The following is a 21,204-nucleotide window of genomic DNA, read 5'->3' as shown; positions in this document are numbered from 1 at the left end:
CAGTAAATAAACATATTTTGCTATGCAGTAGGCATTCTGCATTTTCATTTCTCTAGTTGAGACCTAATGGCACTTGCACCTTAAGATGTGTTGATTGTGATTTGGGATACACTTTAATCAGGGTTAGATTCTCCATTACTTTAACGGAAACATCCTTTTACTGACATGATTTATGCAGGTGCAGGAATATTCCCTCTTTTTCTATTTTTATGTATACCACCATCTTTATTTTCTCACTTAAAAAAAAAAAAAGCTCAAAATCAAGAAACCCACCTGTTATATGAGCTAGGATGAGCTCTTTTAAACAACGGTAGTTACTTAAAACTCCCTTTGTCTACAGAGTTATAGCCACTCACAGCTTGTTGGACCATATTTCTTCAAATGTAACAGATTAACATCACTTTTTAACAGTACTTTCCTTACCCACGGCTGCTTGCTACTGCCTTTCTGCTACCACTTTTCAAGTGAAGGATCCTGAGGATCAGGATCAGTCTAAAGTGACATGTTTTGGCTCTTTCCCAGCCCTAACTCAGCACAGGACTTCATTAATACTTGTTCTATCACAATGCAAAGGGCAAGGAGAAGGTGACAGTGAGCAGGTAGAGAGCAGGGAGGCAGGGATTGCTCCTTTCAGAGACTTGACAGCTTGAGTTACTTGTGAAATTCATGTATCTAAATATAGATGCAGGAGTCTAACTTCAGGAACGCACCTGGGAAGTTTTTCCCTGCTTTCTAATTGTGCACAGGTGAAGGATGTGTGGCACTTGCTGATAAATCTTTTCATTAGAGGGAGGCAAAAGTGTCACAGCCCCAAGTTGTTGCAGATGGAAAAAGGCATATTTTGCTCTCCTGAAGTATGTGAATACTTAACAGTAACAAATCCTTGGTGGCTGTAGAACTGCCATTTTCTTCTCTTAAAGGCAACCCCCTCATTTCCAAGTTAAAATGGCTTAATTGCTGTGATTTTAGAATCACACAGTTGGAAAGTACTGCTCCAAGCCATGATTTTTTTTTTTTTATATTTTCTCAGAACTAATAGAAAAACTTCAAAAATGTAGAATATTTCGGGACAATATATCTTGTTCTGCATAAATGGAACAACTTAATACAGGATGAAATTCCCCTTCCGTGTTGTGATTCAGGAAGAAAGCTTACACAGAATACTGTTTCTTCTGGACTTTTCTTTCCAGGATTCTTTTTCTCTTTTTTATTTTTAATACCTAGTGAAGTGAAAAATCACTTGACACTGCAGTCAGCCATTGCCATGCTTGTATTTCATGAATTTAGAAGTCAACAGGAAGGTGGCTTTTTTCCCTTCCCTATGCTTAGGAACAATTAGTAGATACACATGCATTTATGTCTTGTTGATAAGGATATTTGAAGTATTCTACTGTGCATTCTGATGAAACTACACTGTGGACCTGGGTGAGTTGGGGTTTACTGACATGTTTCTTTTCTTCCCGAGTGAATCACTAAGCAGCATTTTCAGGGTACATATTCTGTACCCTGGTACATTTTGCTCTCAATGTGATCATGGAAAGACTGGAAAATGGGAATTCATATTACTTAGTGACAGCAAAATAAATGAAGTCTTTTTTTTTTAATGAATTGACATTAGTTATTTTTGTCATTTCAAAAACTGAGTATAGGTGGTGTGAGGCAACTAATTTGATGTGAGTAAGGTAATAAGCAAGTAGACTCCTTGTAATCTGGGGTAATCAAAAGTGCACCAGCTCAAAACTGTAGGTTTGCCATGAACTTTTGGGTCCTCCAGAGAAAGTCGGCTTCTAATGCACACACATACACCTGCACATACACACCTTGCAAATGATCTGATTTATACTTTCTTACTTTCTGGCTACTTGCTCTGCTGCTTTAACTTGTTTATGTCTCTTTTGTATTCCCTTCCTGATTCACTTCCTCCATTTCTGTTTCCTTTGTGCCAGCCTACCCTCACCACCAAAACAATCTGGGCAGATGGAACATTAGATGACACTATTTCAACAAGACATCTTGGTGATTTTTTTCTCCCCTCCCCCAAACCCAACCCAAATGACTTCTTCAGTGCCTTTTATAGAATCATAGAATCATAGAATAGTTAGGGTTGGAAAGGAGCTCAAGATCATCTAGTTCCAACCCCCCTGCCATCACCAGGGACACCTCACACTAAACCATGTGTCCAACCTGGCCATGAACACTGCCAAGGATTGAGCATTCACTACCTCCCTGGGCAACCCATTCCAGTGCCTCACCACCCTAACAGTAAAGAATTTCTTCTTTATACCCAGTCTAAACTTCCCCTGTTTAAATTTCAACCCATTACCCCTTGTCCTGTCCCTACAGTCCCTAATGAATAGTCCCTCCCCAGCATCCCTATAGGCCCCCTTCAGATACTGGAAGGCTGCTATGAGGTCTCCACGCAGCCTTCTCTTCTCCAGGCTGAACAGACCCAACTTTCTCAGCCTGTCTCCATACAGGAGGTGCTCCAGCCCCTGATCATCCTCGTGGCCCTCCTCTGGACTTGTTCCAACAGTTCCATGTCCTTTTTATGTTGAGGACACCAGAACTGCACACAATACTCCAAGTGAGGTCTCACGAGAGCAGAGTAGAGGGGCAGGATCATCTCCTTTAACCTGCTGGTCACACTCCTTTTGATGCAGCCCAGGATACGGTTGGCTTTCTGGGCTGTGAGTGCACACTGAAGCTGGCTCATGTTCATTTTCTCATTGACCAACACCCCCAAGTCCTTCTCCTCAGGACTACCATGAATTTCCTTTTTGTCCAACCTGTAGCTGTGCCTGGGATTGCTCCCACCCAGGTGTAGGACCTTGCACTTGGCATGGTTAAACTTTGTAAGGTTGGCATCAGCCCACCTCACAAGTGTGTCAAGGTCACTCTGAATGGCATTCTTTCCCTCCAGGGTATCAACCGAACCACACAGCTTGGTGTCATCGGCAAACTTGCTGAGGGCGCACTCAATCCCACTGTCCATGTCAGTGACAAATATATTAAACAAGACCGGTCCCAACACCAATCCCTGAGGGACACCACTCATTACTGGTCTCCAGCTGGACATTGAACCATTGACCATAACTCATTGCATGCAGCCATCCAGCCAGTTCTTTATCCACCAAGTGGTCCACCTATCAAATTGATGTCTCTCCAATTTAGAGACAAGGATGTCATGTGGGACAGTGTCGAATGCTTTGCACAAGTCCAGGTAGATGACATCAGCTGCTCTACCCATGTCCATCAGTTCTGTAGTTCCATCATAGAAGGCCACCAAATAGGTCAGGCAGGATTTCCCCTTAGTGAATCCATGCTGCTGTCACCAAGCACTTTGTTGTTTTTCATGCACCCTAGCATGCCTTCCAGGAGAATCTGCTCCAAGATTTTGTCAGGCACAGAAGTCGTATTAACGACAACTTTGTGATGAGGAAAGGGATGGAGACAGAGTTGCCAGGATTTAAAGACATGGGTGAAGTTGGTAGGAATAAGGATTTCCTACGTGACACTGTGTAACAATGCATACATACTCATCCCATAGGTGTAAATTGCCCTTTTTTCCACTGCAATCAGTGCAGACAGACTGATAGTCTCCTAGGCCTTGTATGGAATGGGTCTGAATTTCTAATAATGGCAGGAAAAATACTATCATTCAGACGGAATGTACCTGTTACATACCACAGGGGTCATATACCAGTCATTAATATCAGCAGGAAGTTGTTTCATACCTTTTAGGTCCTTTTTATGTCACCTTTGTCTGTCCTCTTTAGCCTTAAATGCTGAAGTGATTCTGCTGAGGCACTGAGGAAACAGAAATACTCAAGAGCACAATTTCCATGTGAGCTATTGTATACATGCCTCAGTAAAACACCTGGCACCACAGACCTCACTGGAGAATCGAGCCCTAGAGTCTTCACCACTTCCTTTGGACTGCCTTTCCACACAGGGACCAGCAGTATAATAATTAAAACCATAATGTAAACTGAAGGTTGTTTTGCATGCTTTATTTTTTTTAGTGAGCTTCACATTATCAGAACTGCTAAATGATAAGATCTGCATGCCTTTTTTTTTTTTTTCAACAAGATACAACAGAGGCATGCAAATTTGGTTTGAATAAAAGAAGTTCACTAATATCATATCTGTTTTGAGCGCCATACTATATGGTGATTTAAACAGTAATAAATTCATTAAGAGTGCATATGTACATGTACATACATATACAAAGTGCCTGCATTCTTCCTGTGTAAACCTGTTAAATATCGAATAATGTCTTTTTCTTCTAGCACAGTTTAAAAAGGATATGCCTTAATTGTCATTTGACACCTGGCAAGGAAACCTTATAATTCATTGGTTCCTGCCTTCTTAGTAGATTTCAGGCTGGTTTGAAAGACAGCCACAACAACAGAGCCAGTTAAATAAACAACTACAATATCTGGAGTGCTGTAGGGAAAAAATAAGAATGAAAACAGAGATCCAGATGAGGCAGAAGTGGTGTAAAGCAGACCACTAGTATTGCTGCTTATTAGCCCAAGCTGTTATCTGATCACTGGGATTTGCTAAATTGTTTATATAAGGAGAAAAAGTGGGTCAGGGAGTCTGGAGCTGCTTTGGCACAGGCAGGATTTTTTCAGTGGATGTATACAGAATCATATTTCCCCAAATGTCACAGGAATAAAGAAGGGAGATTTCACCACTCTGAAAGCCAAACCTGCCTTGCTGCTAGTCTGTCTGTCCTGCAGCTTTCTTTAATGGACGGCTGCCATAGGCACCTGATTTTTAGGGGATAAGATTTTTAAGGATGCTGAGAAGAGCTGCCCATGTAAGCCAGGTAACCCTCATGTTCATGCTAATAGTTCTGTCCTACTATGAAGGAGAAGAAAGAATGAACAGCAGAAGGGATGATATCTTTTGGAAAGCATTTTACTGTCAGTAGGGGCACCCTGATCCCTTGGTTATTGAGATTACAGGCTTGTAGGATAATTCAGGATGGAAGTGATCTTGGGAGGTCTCTAGTCCAACCTGCTGCTCAAAACAGGCTCAGCCATGAGATTAGACCAGGATGCTCATGGCTTCTTCCAGCTGGGGTTTGGAATTCTGCAAATATGGGTGAAAGTGAAAGGTGGGATAAGTTATGGAATATTTAAGGCTATGCACAAGATTTCTCTTTTACAGTCTGTAGCTATCAGACATCAGGTCCCACAAAACTCAGACCAGAACAGTTCAATAATACAGGTGAAGGGTATGCAGCAGCTTGCCAAAGGAAGCCTGGTCTGTATATTTGGTGGGATTTTGACATAACCAGGTTGCCACATGAGTGTAGGCAAAACGGGCAGAGCAGCTTCTGAGAGGACTGGGGGCAGAAGCAGCAAATGAACCCTTCTGCAGAGATGCTGGGATCAAGAACCAAAGGAGCTTGAACCAAAGCACAGAAGGCTTCAGTTTAGGTGATGAAAAGTGGAGATAAGAAGGGAGATCTAAGAGGTGAAGAGGCATAAGGACAGGTTTGATAATTTGGTATGTGTACATGTGCAGTTATGCTGAACATTCATTCAGTAGCCAAGAAACATTACATTTGCATATAGGGCTCTGTTTTATGCTCCAGACTGAAACTGATGAATGAACTTTCTCTAGGTGAAGGATGTCCTCTGTTTCTATGTTAAGACATTGAAACCCACAGACCTGGGCTGTCACTTTCCTCCCTGCTGAAAGGCAGAGGTTGTTCTGGCATGAAGTGCTTTTACCTTGACTCTGGGAGGCACCCCAGGTAGGATCTTGCAGGGCCCTCACACAGTGGGTACAGAGTCACACAGCTTTGCAAAAGGAGCATACAAATCCCAAGTAAATATAAGTATGCCTGGAGAAAACAGCCTCCTCTATCAAGTTTATTAACTCTGACAGACAAGATTTCTAGAGATACCTATGTTTGGCTCATAAACGTTTTGTTTTTCAGGGTGGGATGGTTCCAGCATTATAACAAGTCTATGAACCAGTTTCTTTAGCTTGTACTAGCTCTGCATGCTGGGTTGCACCTGAGAAATACTCATGTCATTTCTGCAGTGAAGACAGAAATGTAAGAGAAGTTATATCTGCAGCATACACACTGACAGGTCAGTGGGAAAAGAACATTCATCAGCACTAATAGGGAAAATATACAAGTATTCAGAACTCAAGAGAAAAACAGGAAAGACCTAATCAGAGTAAACACTTGAAGGGAAAAGGTGACGGATGCATAGATAAGGTGGGGGATAGCTCAGCTGTAAACTGATTATTTTGCTATTACTTGACTGACAGCCTAAATCAACCTGATATAAAAGGCACAAAGAAGACATGGGCCTGAATATCAGTAATTGGTGCCAGATCTCAGAGCTAAACATCCTGAGTGTTACAGATAGTATTAAATTGGTACATTCACAAGCACAAAACTATAACAATTCCCTCTGATGTTTACTAAACAGATATTTGAACCCCAAGTTTAGGGATGATTGGGCTTGCCTGTAGCGGTGAAATGGATCTCTGCACAGTCTCTGTGTCTGTCTCAATGATCTTGCCCTCATGAAGCTTTTGACCACTCAACAAAACCAGAAACTGAGACTTAAATTTCAGGGTCCACTCTCCTGTGAGCACAGAGCAATGTGCCTTTTCCTGCAGTGCAAAAGAGCACTGGCAAAAATGCTCTACCCCATGGGCCTCTCATTCCCATTTCTTGGTCACTATAAAGTTTTTGGGGCAGCAGGGTGCCTGTTAGTTCACTGAGGTTCAAACCTTGGAAAACAAAATTGCAAGGGAAAACGGCAAGGTTTCCCTAGCTGGATGTGTAAGTCAAGTCTTGCATTTAAGCTCTTTAAACTAGCACAACTGACAAAGATATGAGGAACTGTACCCTAAACTCCAGTCCAGCACCTCAGCCCTTGACATGCTTTCGAAACTTGTATCAGGTGCCAAGCACCAGCAACACGGCTGTAAACCAACATGCCTAAGAAGCTGGACCGGAACCCCACATACCACAACTGTGAACTTCATCTGCTGTAGGGAAGGCAGAAATCACTGACTAATACTTGGTTTAGTTTCTGCATTGGCTTAGTTTGCTTAGCAAACATTGGCAGTTGTGCCAAAGCCAGGTAGACCATTTGTGGATGTCTCTGTTTATTGACAAACAGCCAATGCTGGTAGCAAAAATCTTGCTTGATTTCAGGTCTGTTGTGGGGTCTGAAGTAGGATTCCAGAGCTAAGTAAGAGCTAAGTGCCTTAGCTTAGTTTTTCTGAAGAGCTCATCCTTCTGAATGCCTTACCCTCAAAGAGGAAAGCTGGCAGTGCGCATCTTGTGATTTCCAAAGGCTGTTGTTTACAGAGTGCAGCTGATAATCAAGAGCAGCAAACTTAATTAGCATCTTTGAAAAGGCAAAACCTCTGCGACTTGAAAGACTGGGAATGAGTAACACAAATCAATGCTTGGAAATGAGATTCAGGCACAATGCTGAATGTGTTGCTCTAGTAATCTAGATGACTATTCCGGATACACAGGAAGGGAAACCATCCCTTTCACCAAGCAAAAGTTACTTCCCAGGACCAGCTGACGAACTTGGGAAGAGAGGAAAAAAATCCATAATCACCTTTGTTGTTTGAAGGAAATGTGTATAGAAAGAGTTATTTTGCATCTGACTGGTTTAGGACCAAGCTAATCCCTGCTAGGTTAGACAAAACCCTTCTAGGTTAGATAAACCACAGAATTTCCTGAGCTAAATAAACATTATGAGATGTAAAACCCAATAACCATTAGTTAGTAAATGAGTTAGTTAGTAAAATATTGAGTTAGTTAGTAAAATATTGCCTGCTCCAGGTGTGAAGGCTTAATGTCAATCTAACACAAATGCTTTCACCTGGAATTGCAAAAATTATGTGATTTTTTAATCCCCTTCCTTCCCAAAGCAATATTGTATATTAATTTTTGTCAGTGGTTTGCTTGATGCAGTGTTAAATATCCCAAGCATCAAGATCATCAGCATTCTCAGGTGTGACTCTTCCTCCAATTGGAACTACTTTTTCATTACCTGCTTTTTCTCTGTTTAAGAAGGATGTTACTTCATTCTTACCATTTCAACATGTAACTTCTTGCCCCCACTGTATTTACAGCCCACACTTGTTGTGGACTTTTACAAGTGTGAGCTTTCCAATGTCAAGTTCTTCCAGTCTTCTTCAAATGAGAGATATCTCCAGCCTGGGTGAGATTGTAACCTTAAAAATTTACCATCACCTCGGGAGAGGACGGATCACTGGAAATCAATGAATCACTATGCCTTGGATGCTTGCCCTTACAGTGGAGGAGCATGTGGCTTGACACTCCTTCGGGAAACGGAGGGGGAAAAAAGGAAGGAAGAAAGGCCTGGTCTGAGCCCAGTCCCCTGGCCAGTGACCAAAGAGGTGAAAGAGCAAAGAGTCCTCTTTTCTCTCTGTCTGCTCATACCAGCATGTTTGGATCTGAAATCTCCCATTTTTGCTCCTGACCAGGCTCTAGGCAGAACCTTGCAGATCTTACCAGGTCCCTTTATTTCCCTGACCAGCCAAGAAAAGACCCTGGTAGCTTAACCTTCTCTGGCAAAGTTAATCTTTGAATCATGCAGCTCTTGGAGAACTTCTACTTAAACAAATGGCACAAATGTCCTGGTTTCATGCTGCAACTCTGTGAAAGTGCATACAAAAGCTCCTCCTGGTGAATCTGGGTTTTGTCTCTCCTCTTTGCCATTGCTATACTTTGTTTCTCCCTCCCAGCCCAGAGAGATGGCAAGCCTCCTAGCTCTGGACCCTCTTGGTTCAGTGTTCAAACGTTAAAACAAAGTAAGTGAGGTGAGAACCACAACTGACACAAAAACTTGGGCTGCACAAACCCAGACATGCAGCTCTCTGTATCTGCACAGACGAGGAGTCTCAACAGATTGTGTATGGGACTTACATTGCAAGTACAGGGATACATTCCCTATGGTTCATTGGTTGCTACCTGCTGGAGTGTAAGGAGAAAGGCAGGGAAGATTAAATAGCCATTTGAGAGAGGACACATGTTCTGCATTTCATAATTGAGGGTGAAGGTGCAAAGACTCATAGAAGACACTGAACCATGCAGGAATTTGCCTGCTTTCCCGCAGTTTTGAGTGAACTTGTCAGGAAGCATGAGGAGTTGTCCCTGGGATGCCTGAGAACACACAAGAATACACGGGACAAACATGTCCATGTGGCTTGCTATCATGAAATCTCCTCCCTCTCCTACACTGTGCTTTGCTCCTGCCACTGAGCTGTACTTTAGGGGCTGCCTGGGCACTTTGAGAAGGGGGATTAAGCTCTAGACAGGGCACAATGATTGTGGTGGGACCCGATGTCAGAGTGTGTGTGTTGCAAGAAGTGTTCCAAGCAAAGGAGGGCCACATGTGCAGTTCTCCCAGAACAAAGGCCCCACACACAGCATCAGGAACCCGGAGACTAGAAAAGCAATTTAGGTGTAGCCAGCCCCGTGAAAGTTTGCTGGCACAATGCACCTGGGCACATGAAAATTCATTTAGGTTTAACAACAGATGCCAGCAGTTCAGCTGTTCAGTGGATTGTGTTATTTGTATCTTGGAAGAGGTCCAAGAAATAGAGGGAGAGCAGTCAGAGAATGACTGTTGAGTGCTCGTTCTTGCATGGTGCTGCAGTGCTTACTGCTGCGTTACGCAGTGTTAGTAGAGATGTCCAATCAAAATGAACATGTGACCTTATACAGCACCTATAACTCAAGCTGTCAAGGAAGGAGGATGTTTTTGTGTAAATCCAATACGTACCAGTATCCTGAAGATACACATTCAGTTACCTAGCAGCATTTACAAGGAGGCAGGAAGCCTGGAAAAGGGTGTGAGTTTTATCTCCACCTCATTTTAACGAAGGGAAGTAAAAAATCCCAACAAAACAATCACTAGAAGTATTTGCCCTGAATAGATTTCAGCCTCCCATCTACAGTCTTGGAATAATCAGGGATTTTTTGGCCCTGATTTACAATTTCAGAATAGAAATGAGCTGCTAAGGGTCATGGGGAGCTCACAGCACAGCATAAGCCAGGCAAAGCTGCCTGGTGGAAAAGAACCTGGGGTTGCTGACTGATGTCCACTGAACAGCTTGTGCACAGGCAGCCAAGAAGGCCAGCAACATCCTAGCCTGTATCAGCAATAGTGTGGCCAGCAGGGCCAGGGCAGTGATCATCCCCATGTACTGGGCACTGGTGAGGCTGTACCTTCAATCCTGTGTTCAGTTCTGGGCCCTTCACTAGAGGAGAGACATTGAGCTGCTGGAGCAGGTCCAGAGAGGTTCAGTAAAGCTGGTGAAGGGTCTAGAGCACAAGTCTTATACTTGCCTCTTGTGTGAGGGAGGTGGAGAAAAGAAGGCTAAGGGGAGACCTCTAGTGAACAGCGGATTGGTTTCTTTTTCTCAAGTACCAAATGGTAAGACAAGAGGAAATGGCCCCAAACTGCACCAGGGGAAGTTTAAACTGGATATTGAGAAAAAATTCTTCACTGAATTGTTCTAGTCAAGCACCGGAGCAGGCTGCCGAGGGAAGTGGTAGAGTCACTATCCCTGCAGGTATTTAAAAGACATGGAGATGTGGCACTTACAGACATGGTTTAGTGGTGGACTTGGCAGTGTTAGGTTGGACTCAATGAGTTTAAAGGCTTTTTAATCGAAATGATTCTATAATTCTACAACACCAAATTTATACTCCTAAAGTTGCAGCAGAATGGCCACAAGGATACCGCAGCAGCCAGCTGCTGCAACATAGGCTCTGTAACTTCCAGGTTAAATGGCTATCCACAGCAAACTTCAGACACACACCAGCTGTATCATTTTCTATTCTTACTGAAAATTATATCTGCTTCTGGAGTGGCCACAGCAGAAATTCAATCAGCTTCTGCAAGCTTGAAGTACAAGCAGAGCTGCATTGAAAATCGAAACACGTGGGGGGCTGGGATTAAAGAGAATGCTATTAGCTAAGGCAGGAGAGGGTGCATTGTCTTCTACCTGGACCTCAGTTCACTGCAGCTTTTTCCTCAACCTCTGCCCTGACCTCCTGCCCTTGGACAGCGAGACTGAGGGAGGTGTTCCCTGTGCTCCTGCATGCTCTTTCCGGGGAGGTCTTGCACAGAGACCTGCAGAGAGAAATGCCCCTGTCCCTCTCAGTCACCCATGGGCAGCTACAACAAAGGGCAGGGGCAGAGGAGACAGAGCACAAGAGGAGCACCCGGCAGAGCTCCAGAACATCAGGATGTCAACTCTGGTGGTGGCCCAAAGCCATCTGGGGACTTGGCAATGCTTGTCTTAGCAGTGGAATGCTTTTGTACCGAAGTGCTCACAGAACAAGCTTGGGCAGCAAGTGAACTGTTATTTGTGTGGAGCATGGGAGTCAAGAGCAGACACTGGGTGGTGCCTTAGAAGCATGACAGGCTTTCCCACCTTGCCCTGTATTCAGATTTGCCCTCTGGAGCTGTGCAGCTCCTTCGCACATATAGTACCTTATATAGCTATAATTCCCTAAAATATGTCACTCATCTACTGGTGCATTACACAACCCCTCCATAGGGATGCTCAGAAAATCTGTTTTGACAGTGCTATTGTCCTGGTTTGAGCAGTAGCAGTCATTTTTCTCCTTCTTGGTAGCTGGTGCAGTGCTGTGTTTTGACTTTCAGGCTGAGAACAGTTGTTGATAGCAAGTATGTTTTGAGTTACTGCTCTGGTGTTTGGTTTGTCCAAGGCCTTTTCTGAGCTCATGCTCTGCCAGGGAAGGAGGGAGGCTGGGAGGAAGGAGAGACAGAACACCTGACCCAGGCTAGCCAAAGAGGTATTCCATACCATAGCATGTCATACCCAGCATGTAACCAGGAGAAACCCGGAAGGGCTGGAGCTCTGGGGGGAAGGAGGAGGTATCGGTTGGTGCTCGGTTGGGCAGGGTGGGGTGAGTTATGGGTCGGTGGCTGGTGAGGTGTTGTATTCTCCTCACTTGTTATTGGCTTTATCATTATTATTTGTAGTAGTAGTAGCAGTAGTGATTTGTGTTATACCTTAGCTATTAAACTGTGCTTATCTCAATCATGGGGGCTACATTCTTTGGATTCTCCTTCCTAACTCTCCGGTAGTTGGGGGAGCAAGGGGGGGGGAGCGAGTAATGAGCTGTGCGGACTTGGTTTAAACCACGACAGTTATGCAAACACCAGCAAAGATACAGATGTCCAAACTTTCTGAAGAAAGTCTGTCAGAAAGCCTGCCATTTTACAGAGCTAGCAACTGACCTAACAAGGACTTTCTCAATAATAGCCAGTCTGCACAGAGCAGACAAAAGCCTGTGCTGCTGGTTTTTCCTTTCTGATCTTTTTTCTGAACTGCATTTTTCCTCTCTTGCCCAGCTTGTAGTTACAACTCTTTCCAGTCATTTGGGGCCAAAGATTGCTGGGTGCTGTTTTTGTTGTCAAGACAAGCTTTTTCCTGGTACAGGCTGCCTTCCCCTCTCCTCTTCTATAATATGCCTTGTCTTCTTGAATTCCTGCACGTGTTATTTCCACACCAAGCTGCATCTGCCTCTTCTTCCTCTGCTGAGGTAGAGCAAAGTCAATGGCACCTTGTTCCCTTCTGCTGACAAACCAGGATTTCACTCCTTGCATGTTTCCCATTTGGGTTTTCCCCATTTTTCCAGTTACTCTCCCTGTCCCCATCATATGTGACATGATAAAGAATATGCAAGTGACTTCTTCTTATGGCCATCTGGTCATCCCAGAAAAGGCTCTGCAGTCACTTTTAGAAAAGCAGTTTTGACAAAAATAGCAATCGTTTGCTGGAGTTGTATGTTTTATCTCTTCTGTAGCCTCCAGCAAAGCACTTTTCCTCTATTTCCCAGTCTTGATCCAATACATTTTGCCAATCAGTTTTAAAGTCCATTGATAACACCAAACAATGCTTATTTCTAGTATTCCTGTTAGCTGGTATTATTAATTATAGATACACATTGTACACGTGAGGTTTCTATGGTTTCAGTTTGACCTAATGAAGATTTGCTGCTAATGACTGCCTGGACTTTGTGATTGGCTTCTGGTCCAAACAAGGTTTTATTTATTTGTTTTCTGTAGTGGGGGTTTAAAATGTGCTGTTTCAAGAAACATGGTACTTAAATGCTTACTTGTAGGCATAAGAAGTAAAAGCTGCCCAGCATTCAGCACTCTGACCTAAGGTACTCCATGTGACTGACTGAGTATAGTCTGAGAATAATAACAAAAATGAGAATGGGCCCCAGAGAATTCAGGCTGTTACACTGAAAACTTGAAACCCCACACAAAATATTATAATTGGTGTGATTGCACCTGCCTTGCATCCTGCTGTCGTGTGGCTGTTAGAGCGCAACTACCTTATTACCATGGAAAGGTGCTACTTACAGTAATCCCACCTGCTTCCCTCAGACATTTGTTAACAAAATTTTCCTTTCATTCATGCTGTGCTTTAGTCATGACTGCTTGAACTTCTAAGTGCCCTCAGAAGCCCTTGACAAAGGAGCTAGAGGGGTATGTGCAGCTGACACTTGGTGTGCCTGAAGCACTGAGCTCTATTAGGTCCCTTTAAAAGTTTCCGATATTATGTGGCCCTCACAAACACACAAATGCATTCCCCTGCACTGCTTGCCAAAAGCAACTTGGACAGCAGGGACAGAAAAAGAGCAGCGGGGCAGGAAGGGGAAACACCCAGTAGGAGCTGTTACTTGTTTTGTTTGTTTCTTGATGCAAACAGTTTCTTAGATTTGAGCTTTGCAAATCTGTCCTCTGCTGTCATTAAATTACAGGAACTCACAATCCATTTTTACAGGGTGAAGGCTGACATGAGCCAAGGAATGCAACCTGTAGGAATGGACAGACTCTCCACCAGGAACAGCAAGGGATTCACCAAGCTGCCGCGTCCCTGTGCACAATGACAGCAGTGTCCTCATCCTGCTTTGACTATCTGATCTACCTTAGAGCTTTTATGTTGTGTTCATTTATTTATTTGTTCTTGGCAGCAAGCATCCTTACACCTCAGAAAACACTGGAACAAACATGGCTTCACTGGGGAGAGGTTTTGCCTTGGTGGGGTAACTCCAAGGTTATCTGAAGTGCTCCTGCCGAGGCAAATCAAGCCAATCAGGAAGCCCCCAGAAAGGTGGGCTGTGTTCTATTTGCTGTTTCCACCCTTAAACATTTCCTGCTATTGTTCTTGTAATTTTCTCTGAGTGTCCACCGGGTTGGTGGGTGGTGCTGCTACCACTGGCAGGGGTTTCTGGGAGGCTTCCGGTCCTCTTGGGCACATGAAGAGCTCTGTGTTTTTCCTTTCATAGATTCCCACTATAAATTTCCAGCACACAAGTGCAGGGAAGGTGTGGCTGTGGTGGTAACTACATCCCAATGAGCAAGGAAAGGTGCCTGTTCCTGCTGGCCACACTCAGCCTGGCAAGAATGAAATCATGCCATAAAATGATGAATGAATTTTAGCTGAAGGAATTGCTTAACATACCAGAAGAAGCAGAGAGTGGATAAATGGAAGCAGCAAGCCCACAGCATCCTGGGATTCACTGAAACCTGTAGAAAGCTGAGGAAATACTGACTCTAGAGACTGACTGTTCTAGTTTTATCTTTGCCTGGTTTTCTGTTGTGGGAAGTACAGGAGGTCACCTATGATGGTCTAAATCCATCATACTGTCAGAGAACCAGAGGAGTTATATCTATCCAGGTCTCCCAGAAACAATGTCCATATCTAATTTTTTCGTGGTTACATTTTTCTTTCATCAGATGCATCTCATGCATTTTTACTTCCACAGGGTAGGACTGACAAGAGCCGATTGCTGCACTCCTCATGCTTCACTCTCAACTGGAAATCCCAGAAAAACAATTCCTAGACTCCCACCACTTGCTCAGGTAACCATGAGCACATATTTGGTTTTCATCTACAGTGTAAGAGAACTTCCTGTGCTGTATAGAAATTGTGAGATCCTGCCCCTCTACTCTGTTCTTGTGAGACCTCACTTGGAGTATTGTGTTCAGTTCTGGTGTCCTCAACATAAAAAGGAAATGGTACTGTTAGAACGAGTCCAGAGGAGGGCCACGAGGATGATCAGGGGACCAGAGCATCTCCTGCATGAAGACAGGCTGAGAAAGTTGGGACTGTTCAGCCTGGAGAAGAGAAGGCTGCGTGGAGACCTCACAGCAGCCTTCCAGTTTCTGAAGGGGGCCTACAGGGATGCTGGGGAGGGACTCTTCATTAGGGACTGTAGTGATAGGACAAGGGGTAACGGGTTGAAACTTAAACAGTCTAAACAGCAGAGGTTTAGACTGGATATAAGGAAGAAGTTCTTTACTGTGAGGGTGGTGAGGTACTGGAATGTGTTGCCCAGGGAGGTTGTGAATGCTCCATCCCTGGCAGTGTTCAAGACCAGGTTGGATGAAGCCTTGGGTGATAGGGTTTAGTGTGAGTTGTCCCTGGCCATGGCAGGGGGGTTGGAACTAGATGATCTTGAGGTCCTTTCCAGCCCTAACTATTCTATGATTCTATGCTTGGACAGCATCTGTATTTCTGCAGACTGATCCCTGGAAGCGTAGCGTCATTTGTGAGTTGTACTGGTGAACAGAGCCAGACAGAGAGCTGTGTGAATGAAGAAATGAGTGGGAAAAAATTGCTCTAAGATTGCTCAGGTCTTGATTTTCCAGCCCTTTGCTCCACATTACCTAACGTAAGCCACACCTGAGTCAGTGCTGTCTGATTCCTCATGGTGCTGGAGTGTGAATAAAAAAAAGGAGAGTGAGTATAATAAAATTCCCTCTGTTTTATGCTCCATGATGGATCCTAAGTCCCCCTTCCTGCCTCATGGAAAGTTGGAATGAGGCACAATTTTAATTGTGGGAATCTGAAAAGTTTGTCTTGACTTTTCACTGCATGTCTGTGGTAGGAGTCAGCTGATGACTTCCTTCCTGCCTGTGTGGGTCTTGGGAGAGTGAAATTCTTGACCCCTGGACTTCTGAAGGGCCATACAGATTCCAAGTCAGAATAAAGCAGACATCTGGGCTGACCTGGATCAGGACAGCAAAAAATAGTCAGTAGAACACCTACAGCCCAGGATGAGTTAGAAAAGGGAGTATTTTTGTTTCTAAGAGAGCCTTTAAAAGCATGCCAGGGTCTACATTTTGATGGTTGGCCTGAAGCTGGCTGTATGGCATAGAAGAGATGTGGCATGAGACTGCATTTCTGAAAGTAAATATCATAAGGCAGAAAGTCAACACCGTCTAGCAGTATGGTAACCCCTACTTGCTAATAAATTACTTTGTGCTCAGTTCATTATTCTTTCTTCAGCAAGCTGAGGAAAGCCAAGTGTAGCCTGGTGGGTTCCTGGCTACGATCCCGGGGAGGGTTGGCTGGCTGTGAGGAGCTGGTTTGCCTTCTGTGGGTTCAGCGAATCCCATGACTATGCAAATGTCCTCCCAGTGGTCTTCTTGCCTGTGTGAACAATCTCCATGCCCAGACCCAGTAGTAATGGTGGCTGGGGTAGGAAGGGAGCTGGTCCATATTACATCTGTAGAAATTCCTGCTACATGACTAGTTAAAAGAGGCTAGAGTTTTGCAGGACTTTCCTGAAGTCTAAAAGGTTTGGTTTGGGTTTTGACGCTCAGTTACCCTAATGCTCAAGAAAACCTGGAGAAAACCTCAGCTGAGTCCTGGCAAACCATGAACATTTGTGGTTTTACTGTATGATTGAACCTCTCATCTTCTTTCTGTGCCCAGTATGTTTTTTATGTTGGTATTTGAACAAAATAAGTGAAGTAAGTTGTGGTAAAAATGGGCAATAATAAAGGTGAGACCATTCTGAAAATCTGCTTGGGTTTATAGCACAAACAGAACATTTTCATTTGTCTAGAATTTGACAATGTGAGACCAAGGGTTAAGAATTCACAGATGCCCATATTGAGAAGGTTATGTTCCATCTTCCAGTTTACTTAATGTAGTTAAATGTGTAGATGTTCAGCACTACACATAAAGAATTCGTTTAGATGAGAAGTTAAGAAAGTGTTTTCAGTTACAAAAGATGCAAGTAACCCTTTCAGGATTTACAAAAAGCTTTAAAAGTGATAGCTGTGCTTTTTAAAATGGGATGTAGGTATTTTTGAAAGTTTGTCTCCTGTGATTTCCATGCCAGTTGGTGTACAGTTATGAGCACATTTTCAGCTTTATTGTTGAAGGGGTTTTCACCTATGGGTGTTTAGACTTGAAGTGATAGAGCAGTAGATGATAGAGCTTTACTCAAAGCCTTCAATTTAAATGAGAGATATAAACAGGCATCAAATGGTCAGTGTGAACGTAGTTCCAGTGGATTGATTAGATGATACATTCAGATTTAAACACTTGACTTGGGGCTAAAGGATAACCACATTAATCTGCTGAAGACAGCTCAAAAGTAGGAATGTTGTCCCAGTGCTTTGGAATGTACAGACTAAAAATGAAACTAAACTAGAAAGCACTTATTTGAAATAAGGCATAGGAACTGAGAGCAGCATCAATATCATTGGAGCTGGAACGGCATTGGCTGCATTACTACTACCACTAGATGAGGGCCGTTGGAAGTGCAGGCTGCCAAGATGACTGGCCAAAGGGTTGGCAGGTTAGTCACTAAGAACCAGATGGCCACCACCAACTGTCTCAATGCTTTCTCCCTCATACGTAATTGGCATCAGCTGTGGCTGAGCTCCCTGGCTCTGCCTGCAGTTCTCAGCTCTGCTGTTGGCAGCCCCCTTGGTGTACACCCTGCAGCCAGCATGCAAGCTCCTGTCAGTGACATTCCCTGAAGGAGCTGTGGACATACCCATCTCTAACAAAATTTGCCTCATTAGCAGTGTGAAACACCCATGGCACCATTTCTTTACACTCTCCTTTACTTTTTTATTTTTTTATCTCCTTATGTTCACATTAGATGTTGGGATCAGTCACAAAGAGGCATTTTGTTGATGTTGGTAAAGGACTGCGATTTGCCACCTTATACTAGGGTAACACTGGTTAGCAGGTACAGTCTAAAGATCCATTTTTTTACCTACACCAACTATGCCTGTAAGCCTCTCTGGCTTTTTCCCAGTGATCCAAACCCAAACTGGGTGCTCTTGTGGCCTTCAGGCTATGGTGCTGCTCTGGTCAGTGTTTGTTGTCCCACTGAGTGCTATGTGTTTGGGACTTGCAGCATCAAGGCCAGAAAGTCTTCTTGCATAAAGTCCTTCTGCTTTCTTCACTGGCATGTCCTCTTTGGGAAGTACCAAAGCCTTGAGGCCAAGAAGTTCTTGAAAAACTCAATTTCTGTGAAACAAAGGAACCTGGGAACAGGCTTGTGCTGAGCTACAAAGACTTAACATGGATTGATATGTAGAAGGAAATGAACCACTTTTTAGATGGGGAAATGTGAGTTGCCTGATTCAGGCTACTTTTGCATGGTGTTTGAACCCAAAGAGGCTAGGAAAATCTACTTGCCTTGGAAAGGCTGGTCATGCAACAGTTATCTATGTGAAGGCTCAGCCCAGTGGTTGCTGTTCCACACAGATCTCAGTGCATGCTCTGATGTTGCACTTGATGGCTCCTGCCTGGCCCTGTGGAACAGCTCTGACCATTACATTTTCACAGCATTATTTCTGCCCATAACTGGTTCAAGCTGTTATTGAGGCAGAAAGTATAAACTATTTTCAAAGGTACCAGGCAAATTGCCTCACACTGCTTTCTTGGAGTCACAGTCAGTTAGGAAAAAATAAACAGAGGGATGCTGCTGCTTTTGATAAGGTTAGTACAATTGCAAACTTGAAGAGGTTCAAAACTAGGTAAAAAAAGACACAGGACAAAGGAGGAGAGTGTTTTTCTCCCACAGCACATCAGTGAGAGCTAGGGAGAGTCATGTTTACTTTACCATGTCCATGCACATGATGCAGGTAATCGTGGATGGATTATTTTCATCCAGAAACACAAGTCCAGCTGTTGCAGCTTGTCCAGCTAACCTGTCAACTGAAAGCCAGCAGGTGGCTTGGTGTACCTTTCCTGACTGTGGTTACTTAATCTTTTGGGAAGGTGGCTGAAGTTGTCCTTTACCCCACATTTGCAGAGTGCCGTGGCTTGTTACCATGTCTCAGCTGGAACATGGTAAGGTAACGCACTCTGGTACCTTGACCATGAGTTTGAGCCTTTTTTCCCTTTCTGTTTCAAACTCTGACCCCTGAAATCAGTATTATAGTAAGCACCTGCTTGACAGGAGTGCTTTCAAAGACTGTGGCCAGGGCAGGCAAGAAAATACCACAGATAGATCCAACTTTCTAATAAAGAGTGATGAATGCCTAGTACATCTTGCACATCCCATTGCTATTTTCTCTTTTGTAATTTTCCCTTAGCCTGCCCTCATACATTTCTCCTTTGCTTAGCCTTGTTTCTTCCCATAACAGCTTGTGTGGAGTCCCATATCACAGTGTAGGAAATGCTTGTTTAGCAGAGCTTTTTTTCCTAATAAAAATAATAAACCCTCAGACACACATGCTAAATATACCTCCACAGACCTAGGGAGAGCTGCAGAATGCTCCCAGATTTGACTTGTGCTCCTGCACCAGTCTGTGCAAAGAGAGTGTTATCATGAAGGTCACATACTAGCTTCCCTTTCTGTCTCCCATTCCTGCTGCGTGCTATGTGGCTTTTTGGTAATTGGAAAGGAATGCTCTACAGACAGACAAATGCTGCCCAGGGGCCAGAAACAGGTCTACCACACGGTGAAGAGTCAAGGAGGAGGTTCAGGTCCAGATTTTTAAAAATCGGAAAAGAATAATGATAAAATGCCTCCTGCTACTCCGTGAGGATTTCACAAGTGGGATTTCTGGACGAATAGTTTCTCTGCAGTGTACGGGGCCATCTAGCGAGCTCAGTCATTATAACAGCTCCGGGTTCCACTTCCCCCAGAGCTTCACACAACTGCCTGCCAGCACTGCCATACACACACACTTTAACAGCATTTTCCACTGCAAGGTGAACGGAGGAAAACCGCTGCAGTAGAGAGGATGACAGCAGAAAGGGCATGGCTGATGGCAGGGAGCTTGTGTGCTGGGTTGCTGTGGGAAGTCTGAATTCCAGCTACACTGGCAGTGGGAGGATGGTGCGCAAGTTTCCACTGCTGCCGTGTCCTCAGCTGCTGGACTGGTAATGACATGGGGAGCTGCTCAGCCACAGGGCACCACAGCAACTGGAGAGTAATAAAACCTCATGAGGAGTAATGAGACGTTGGCCCCTCAGTATTAGGTGGTGGTTTCTCCGACAAACCCCTGGTGACGGGGAAGGGAATGGGAAATGATGTGTTAATAACTTCAAGATCTCAGAGAGCTGATGCTTGTCTTTTACATGATGATGGACTTACAGCCGTAGAAAGGAAACTGCTGCAATGCAAAGCATTGTAGCCTGAAGTCCTGCCACCATGTTTTGCATCTGAGCAGACTGGACTGATTGCCTGCAGATGAGCATGTACCAGCTGCACTGCCCATTCACTCTCCTGCATCTCCTGTGAGGCTGCCAGATTATGAGAGCAACAATAAACATCTAGGGATTTTGGTAGCTTTTTGTGGCTGCTTAAAGATACCTTGAATTTACCTGGACCTACAGTCAACTCTGAATCTCACAGCCAGCATCATGTTGTTCTAGTATAAGCTATGCTTTTTCAGACAGGGGTACAATGATGGAGAATGTGGTCAAAGTACAGTATTTGGGCATTTCAGGTGCCAGCACCTGACTCCGGCCTCCCCAGTGACGCTTTCCACTTTCAGCACAGGCACAAGTGTTTTTAAGCAAGTTGTCCTGTTGCATTAGAGGTACATAAAAAAAACTGGAGGGGAAAGGTTGAAGATCATCGTCTGGTGAAAATCAGTTTAATCTCATTGAATGCTGGGAGTCAGGTAAGCACATGGTTCACTGGTTTATCTATCTTCAGCAGAATGAATGCGTTTCTTCATCTTTTGGACACTTATTTGACATTCTTGGATCTACCTCAAGGGTGAATTCTTCATGTCCACCAGCCTGTTCCTGGAACAGCTGTAAACCTGGAGCCTGGTAACTAATAACAAAATGTTCCACATTCTCCTAGACTGCCTTTGAAACCCTGATATGCAAATGTTAGGTTACCATATT

The 21,204-nt window shown here is 44.0% G+C and overlaps 1 protein-coding gene across 1 annotated transcript in view; it reads right to left on the bottom strand.

Moving 5' to 3' along the window:
* Positions 1–21,204, bottom strand: part of LOC101875239 (paralemmin-2) — a 131,373-nt gene that overhangs the window by 17,503 nt on the left and 92,666 nt on the right. The gene's annotated exons all lie outside the window — the stretch shown is intronic.

Source organism: Melopsittacus undulatus, chromosome Z (genome assembly GCF_012275295.1).
Source record: "Melopsittacus undulatus isolate bMelUnd1 chromosome Z, bMelUnd1.mat.Z, whole genome shotgun sequence".
Lineage (NCBI taxonomy): Eukaryota > Metazoa > Chordata > Aves > Psittaciformes > Psittaculidae > Melopsittacus > Melopsittacus undulatus.
Note: the sequence above shows the minus strand (reverse complement) of the source record. Positions and strands in the feature narration are given on the sequence as shown.